This window comes from Lolium perenne, chromosome 1, assembly GCF_019359855.2.
Source record: "Lolium perenne isolate Kyuss_39 chromosome 1, Kyuss_2.0, whole genome shotgun sequence".
Classification (NCBI taxonomy): Eukaryota; Viridiplantae; Streptophyta; class Magnoliopsida; order Poales; family Poaceae; genus Lolium; species Lolium perenne.
In genome coordinates this window covers 248,158,287-248,166,260 of record NC_067244.2, presented here as the reverse complement: position 1 = coordinate 248,166,260, position 7,974 = coordinate 248,158,287, and positions in this window count along the sequence as shown.

Below are 7,974 nucleotides of genomic sequence, written 5' to 3'. Positions count from 1 at the left end.
AGAAGGATGTCAGACCAGAAGCCGAGGAACATACCTCGAGGAAGTAAGAAGTGGACTATAACTTGAGAAAGTGAGTAGTATTTACTCAGAAGTACTAAAGCTCAAGTAAGTCAAGCATAAAGAAGTTGGACGAAGAAAATACCATAGACCAAATACAGCTTAATAAGGCCAAAGACCGAAGGAGATTGATCTTACCAAAACTAAAGACTAATAGAATGATTCCTTTCATGGAACCTAAATAACCCAAAATAATTATAGGTATCAACTATAAACCACGACTGGATGGACTAAATGAGTCTAATCCATTCTTAAGGAAATAAACCATCATTACCATTTCCATGTTAAGTACCTACCAAGTACCATTATTGCACTTTTGGTGGTAAGGGAAAACAAAGACCTATTTTATCAAATAGGAGAATGTTATCCAATTAGTCCTCAATTAAGACTGTCAGGACAAGAAGAAGCCCTAATCATTGAATCTTCAATGAGAAAGGAAACAAGCTTATAGAGTTGGAAGAAATCAATGAATCAAAATGAGAACCATGATTCAGAGACAAACCCTAATGGATTCCAGGAAGAATCTGGACAAGGGATATTTTCAATTATATCCAGTGAGATCACCACGGAGTTCTAGAAAAGTTTAAGTCTGCATAAGTCAGATCCACACTTCGGAAACGTGGGAGAGTTCAAACTTCGAGGACGAAGTTTAGTTTAAGGGGTAGAGACTGTATTATCCCAGGTATTGGGGTTACAAAAATAGAGGAAACAGATGTGTGCATTGCATTCATGCATAGAAAATCCGGGGAATTTTCGCGCTTTAAAGTAAAACAGTCACAGTAACTGAAGTTTCACTTGACCTTGGTGGAATTGAAGTAGCTCATCAAGTCAAGCGCTATAAACCTCAATGTGACTTTGTTAAAACATTGTTTTGGGTAGAGATGATTTGATCTAAGGGGTTAGATCAAATGGAATTAAAATCAACACAACAACACTTGAATCAATGATCAATTGTTTGATCTCATAACAGATCATAATAAGGTAATCCTTGTCATAACATATGAACACCAATTCAATTGCAAACCAAGTAACAATAAAATGGAGAAACCATTCTTCACTTATCTTTTCCATGTCTTAAACTAATCCTTGATCCTACCATGAACCCATGGTATTCATTTTACTTTATCCTTGGAAACAAGACAAGGAGATCCAACCAAGGAATACATATCTTTCTCTATTCCATATTATTATACATCAAACCTAGAGAGGTGAGAGTCCTATTTCATTTAAGGAAGCAAAGACTAACCTAGAGGCAAACCTTGGATATAAATATCCATATGATCACAACATCATCATCAAGAGGAACCCTAGGATATTATTGAAGTCTTTCCCAAATGAGAAAGAGCATTTATATCAATCCTAGCTTTACCTAATTAAGAACCAAGAACAATTATTGAACTAAAGTATTAGCTTGTAAACCATTTCCTCTTAGAGTGGTGAGATAACCTAATATCAAGTGAAACAAGATTATATCCATAAATTGATAAAGTAAGAATGAGATTAATCTAACCAAGACAGCCAAGTGGAGTTTTAGCCTAGATACCTAAGAAGATATTAAGAGTACACCCTAAACCCTAGAATAACTATTGCTAAATAACAGAGCTCAAGCTTTGGTGTTATACTCAAGATAGATGAGGCAACACTTGAATTGAAGGGAGAGAACTATCCTTATATCCTGAGGATTAAATCATCATTCCCTGAGAAGAATCATAAGTAATTATCTCAGGCATTCTCCTGGGATATAAATCTAATGAGATAACCATGACCATGTCCACCTAAGGAATTATAAGAGAAGTACTATACCCTTGCTACTCAAGATAACACTTGATCTTGGAAGTGAGAAACTAGTTCATAAGAGATACTTAAGGAAGCCAAACCTTTGATCATTACAAGTTGGGTAATGATCATAAACCCTAAAAACTTGAGGTAGAGATAATAAAGACAAGTTGATCATGCCTAAACCATGATCATGTTCTTGAGGTATGTGAGGATAAGTTAAACCCTAATAGGATAAGTAAATATCATTCACCACATGAAATTATAGGGGGATCACTAGTAATCTAAACCAGGCTTATACCCCAACCTTAACTTGTGAATCACTTGGTGATCATAAGTAGAACTCTAGCACATCTATATCCCTCAAATAAAAGGACCCAAGAAAACTTTAGAGTAAAACTCTATACTTTAAATGATGAGAAACTATTCATCATTAGAACCAAAGTTAACTATAAAAGAACCATATCTACTTCAGTTACTTTAACAATGGATTAAGGATAACCATAGTGGAATCAAATAAAACTAATTCTCAATATCTTAATAACTAAAGGAGAACATAAAATGTTAATAAAGCCACCACCTTATCATGGTTAGGGGAGATAAACCCTAGCACATGCAATATGGTGCCATTTCACCTCTATAACCTAATTTAAACCCTTTAATTAAACCATGTGTGGTAATCAACCACTTACCTTTGTAACCAAGACCAAGCCATTATGGGGACACTATCTACTTTAGACATTTTTCAAAGATAATAAGAGTGTTAACCTTGAAAGGGAGTTAGAAGAGAGTTTACAAAACTTTAATGAATAGGTGATCACATAAAATAATATGCAAGTGAGCAACACTCTCAAATAAGAAACCAAGACTTCATAATGATCCTCAAATGCTTTGGAGTAGAATTCCTCAACTCTAATACTTCAAACAGATTGATCCACAAGAAAAACATAAAAATAAAATGAGGATATAAATTCATGCTTATTTGCTATTTTGAATAAAACACAAGTATGAATATAATGCAAAATAAAATAATTGTTTCAAATGGAATATGGGTGTAATAGTCATTACACAACATCCAAATGGAATTAACATATACAACATCTGCAAAATAGAAAAACACTCAAAATTGAATTCAAAATAGAAAATAGAAAACAGAAAATAAAAAAACAGAAAAAGAAAAGAGAGAAGAAAAACCCACCTGGAGCTTAACTGGCCGAGCAGCCCACCAGCACAGCCCAACTACTGGCCCAACTGCACCAGCCCAGCACAGCCCATCACGGCCCAAGTACCTCTTCGCGAAGATAAACACGAAGGAGACGTCCTCGCCTTCGTCTTCGTTCTGGACACGCGGGAGCTCGCCACCGCGATAGCCAGAGCCACGTCCCGCGGTCGTCGCCGCCATTGCGGACCGCCAGCACACACCGGAGCACCTATAAAAGGCGTAGAGAACCTCCATTTTCCCTCTCTTCGCCCAATTTCCGCCCAAATCGAAACCCTAGCCTGCCCGGACCTCGACCATCGCCGTCGATGGCGGCCATCCCTAGCCTCGCCGTGACCACCATCGGGACCGCCATCCTCGACATGGTCTTCTCGCAGAAGGAATCGAGTCAGGGCACCCCGTAACGTCGTCAGCAACCATTTCCCTCCGACGGCCGGCGCCATGAATTCCGGCGATACAAGCCTCCATTCGCCTCGCCGTCAAGCCCGCTGTGTCCCTGGTGAGCCCCTGAATCTCATGGCATGCCTAGCCCGCTTGATTACGTCCTCTAGCTTAGCCGCATCATGCACACACCGCGAGCTCTGCCGCTCTGTCTCGCCGCCGGCCAAGTTCCGGCGACCATTCGGTGGCGGCGCGATTACCACTAGCATCGCCTTGTCGTCCTCGTTCCGATGAGCTAACGCACGCCCTCGCGGGAACCCTGCATTGCCGGCGACGTTCACCTCTGGCCGCCGGTGAGGTAATTGGATGCCACGTCGGCACCACATGGTCGCCAACGTGGACACGGCCCACCAGTCAGGGACTGTGTGGGTGTCCTGTCCGTGTAGCTGTAGTTCTTTTCTGTTTAAATTTAAATCCAGTAAATTACTGCAACTTCAAATAAATTTAGAAAATCCAATTTAAGTCAGAAAAATATAAATGAGATATTAAAATTCTTAGAAAAGAAAACTCTATCCTATAAAAATATTAAATGTAATTTTTATTTTTAATAAAAATTCAATTGTTTAATACTTAAGATTTAAACATTTAAATTTAATTCTAAACTCAATTAAAATTCAATAATTAGGAAAAAGGTATAAAATAAATAAAAACCAGTAAAGTAAATATAGAGAACATTAAAACTAATTTCTTTACTTGGAACTTATTAAATCCTTAATATTGGAATTTAAACCCTAATTAATAATTACCCTAATTATTAATTGTTTAAAAATAATAAAATGCCTACTCAATATTATTTTTATTTCCAAGTTAATAATAACTTTAACTTTACTATGAAGTTATTAATTATAGAAACATAGGGTAGTTAGTAAAACCTAGTTCCATTATAAACCAAGTGATAACCTCATAATTTCTTGTGGAACTCTAAAATCCTAACTCTACTAGGAACCCTAGTTCCACTGATTCTTGTGAACCTAAATTTGCTTCTAACCCAAAACCCTAGGTTGGATCATGTGATCATGGTACCTTCTTTCAAAGCATAGAACCATAGTAGCAACTAAATACTTGTCCTGGCCACACAAAATGTAAAAGACCTATCACTAATATATAGGTATCCCATGTGTTCATCTTCATCAGACCTAGATAATCAAATAGAGTTAACCAAGTGTAAACCCTAGATCCTATTACCAAAACAATCAACCTAAATTATCCATGCTTAGCATCACATCAATGTGATGAACCCTAATAGCAACCATACCCACTGTTTAGCATTACATACCATCCTCCACTAAACCCTACTAGAATGAGATATTTAGGAACCATCCCATCCAAGAGCCAACCATTCTTTACTAGTGAAATCCAATAACAAACCCTAGACAACCTCAACCTAATTGATATACTTCTTATTGCTTAAGAAGTATGTTCTTCAAAAGTTATTCTTTTGAAGTAAACAGAGAACCATCATCAACCCTGCTTATAAGAACCTATAAACCCTACCTAGCTATCACCAGCCAGATGGAATCACCATGATAACCACCATGTAGAACTAATTGCTTAAGTTGCTCATACCTAAGTAAAACCATTAAATCCTAGTTACTAATGAATCCAACCTTGTTAGAAACCATCTAAGATCTACTCAAGAGCTAATGAGAACCATAGTTAACCATAGAACCCCACCAACCTAATTATCATACTTGTTCTTTATCAAAGAACATGTTCTTCAGAAGTTATTCTTTTAAAGTATATGATAATCAATCATTAACCATGCCATATAGAACTAAAACTGACAACTATTCTTTACATACTAACATTATGCCAATTATCATTCTTTGTGTGCTCAATTGATTACTGTGCTTTATTACCTACCTGTTTATAATATCAAGTAATCACACCTGAATAAGAACCTTGTTTGTGAATCACTCTAAAAGTGTAACACACCCTGAACCAATCATTACAACTCACTGATCCTAAATCATCGGGGTTAGGTCACGCTTAGAGCGATGGCATCTCATATTTATGCATTATTGCATCCTTGCCAATCTTTTAAACATCATCCTTACCGGACGATGATGCTATTTCAGAATTTGGAGTTATTGCGTATTGAAGACCTTGCCTGCATAATCTTGCAGTCAAGAAAGGCAAGTTCATCACTTGCTCATGTCATTCGAGTATTTCTATCAAATTACTTGCAAAGTATTATGGTTATCACTATTGCATAAAAACCAAAACCACTACTTTCATAACTATGAATATGACTATGTGGTGGGCAATGGAACCATGGATTGTGTTGATATGGTGGAGGTTCCATTGCAAGGGTTTATATCCATCTAGGATTAAACAACAAATGTCGCCAGTGATTCTTGTGCCGTAATACCCGTGTTAACCATAAGATCTAGAGTGGGACGGACTAGTCAATCGTATTTCCACCTCTTGTACATCAACGGATGCGCTTACCGTAGCAGTTGTGTCTTGCGGAGCAACTTGTGGGTGGGGAACCCATTCTAAGTCCCCACGGTTATGCTGTGCATACCGTAGCGGTTGCGGCTTGCGGAACAACTTGTGGGTGGGGAACCCATTCTAAGTCCCCACGGTAATGTGGTCTATGATGGGTTGCAGCTACCGGCGAAGGAGTTTGGTTCGATCCCAGACTGTTGTCGTGGTCGGGGTCCGTCCTTAAGTGGTGTAAGTGGACCGACGAGGACCCAGGGTCGGGGTTTGCAACAAAGGGTGGGTGTGCGAGGTAGCGGAGGAATATGATTGGCTATGACCTTATACCGGGCCTCACACCATAGGAAGTGTGGACGGGAAGATCACCCGGTTGGCACCAAGGTTAAGATCTCTTATGGGTAAAGCAACACACCTCTGCAGAGTGTAAAGAACCGTGACCTGTCACTCCCTGTTCCGGGATAAGGAACTGCGAACGCGGCCGGAAAGGAGCTCCATGAAGTTCTAGTAAACCGGTGAAGGCTGACGGACATAGTTCTTCTGAATAAAAGCAACCTCTTGAAGAAATGATTATGAAAACCTGCATTGGTATTAGACTTTCTGGTCTAATGCCGTAGCTAGTGCATTAAACACCTCTTTCCTATAATGAACTTGTTGAGTACGCTCGTACTCATCCCACTCTTAAATCCCCTGCTTAGGAATGGATGCATCGAAGGAGGATCTACAGTGCAACTCGAAGGCCGAGGAGTCAACAACTACTTCAAGAGACAGGACCCTGTCAGAGGAGTCAGATACCACATCCAACAAGGAGAAAACCTAGTTTAGCCATAGAAAGGAACCAGCTTCCTAAACCTAGCTCCTATTTAGCTAGAATCTATTCTCAGCCTCTATAGCTAGGTAAATACTCTACAAATAGAGTTCGTGATAGGATTAGACTACGAGTCGTTCTTTTGGAGTTTATTTGCAGATTTACCTCATTGTAAAGTAGGAGGCTGTGCTGATCTTATGTAATAGAGTCAGAGTTGTAATTCTATAGACATGCCTTGGACCCGCATATGTTTCTGTTGTACCACTCTGAGCGATATAATACTAGTGGAACGGTGTTTCATTGGTGTTGTATCAGACTTGCATACTACACCATGCAGTGGTATGCCGGGTCACCACAGCCCCACACGCTAGGGCCGCGCGGGCCCTGATGGCGTGTAACTCAGACATTCGTTGGGAACCCCAAGAGGAAGGTATGATGCGCACAGCAGCAAGTTTTCCCTCAGAAAGAAACCAGGGTTTATCGAACCAGGAGGAGCCAAGAAGCACGTTGAAGGTTGATGGCGGCGGGATGTAGTGCGGCGCAACATCAGGGATTCCGGCGCCAACGTGGAACCTGCACAACACAACCAAAGTACTTTGCCCCAACGAAACAGTGAGGTTGTCAATCTCACCGGCTTGCTGTAACAAAGGATTAACCGTATTGTGTGGAAGATGATTGTTTGCAGAAAACAGTAAAATAGTATTGCAGTAGATTGTATTTCAGTAAAGAGAATTGGACCGGGGTCCACAGTTCACTAGAGGTGTCTTTCCCATAAGACAAACAGCATGTTGGGTGAACAAATTACAGTTGGGCAATTGACAAATAAAGAGAGCATGACCATGCACATACATATCATGATGAGTATAGTGAGATTTAATTGGGCATTACGACAAAGTACATAGACCGCCATCCAACTGCATCTATGCCTAAAAAGTCCACCTTCAGGTTATCATCCGAACCCCTTCCAGTATTAAGTTGCAAAGCAACAGACAATTGCATTAAGTATGGTGTGTAATGTAATCAACAACTACATCCTTAGACATAGCATCAATGTTTTATCCCTAGTGGCAACAGCACAACACAACCTTAGAACTTTCATCCTTGTCCCAGGTGTCAATGCAGGCATGAACCCACTATCGAGCATAAATACTCCCTCTTGGAGTCACAAGCATCTACTTGGCCAGAGCATCTACTAGTAACGGAGAGCATGCAAGATCATAAACAACACATA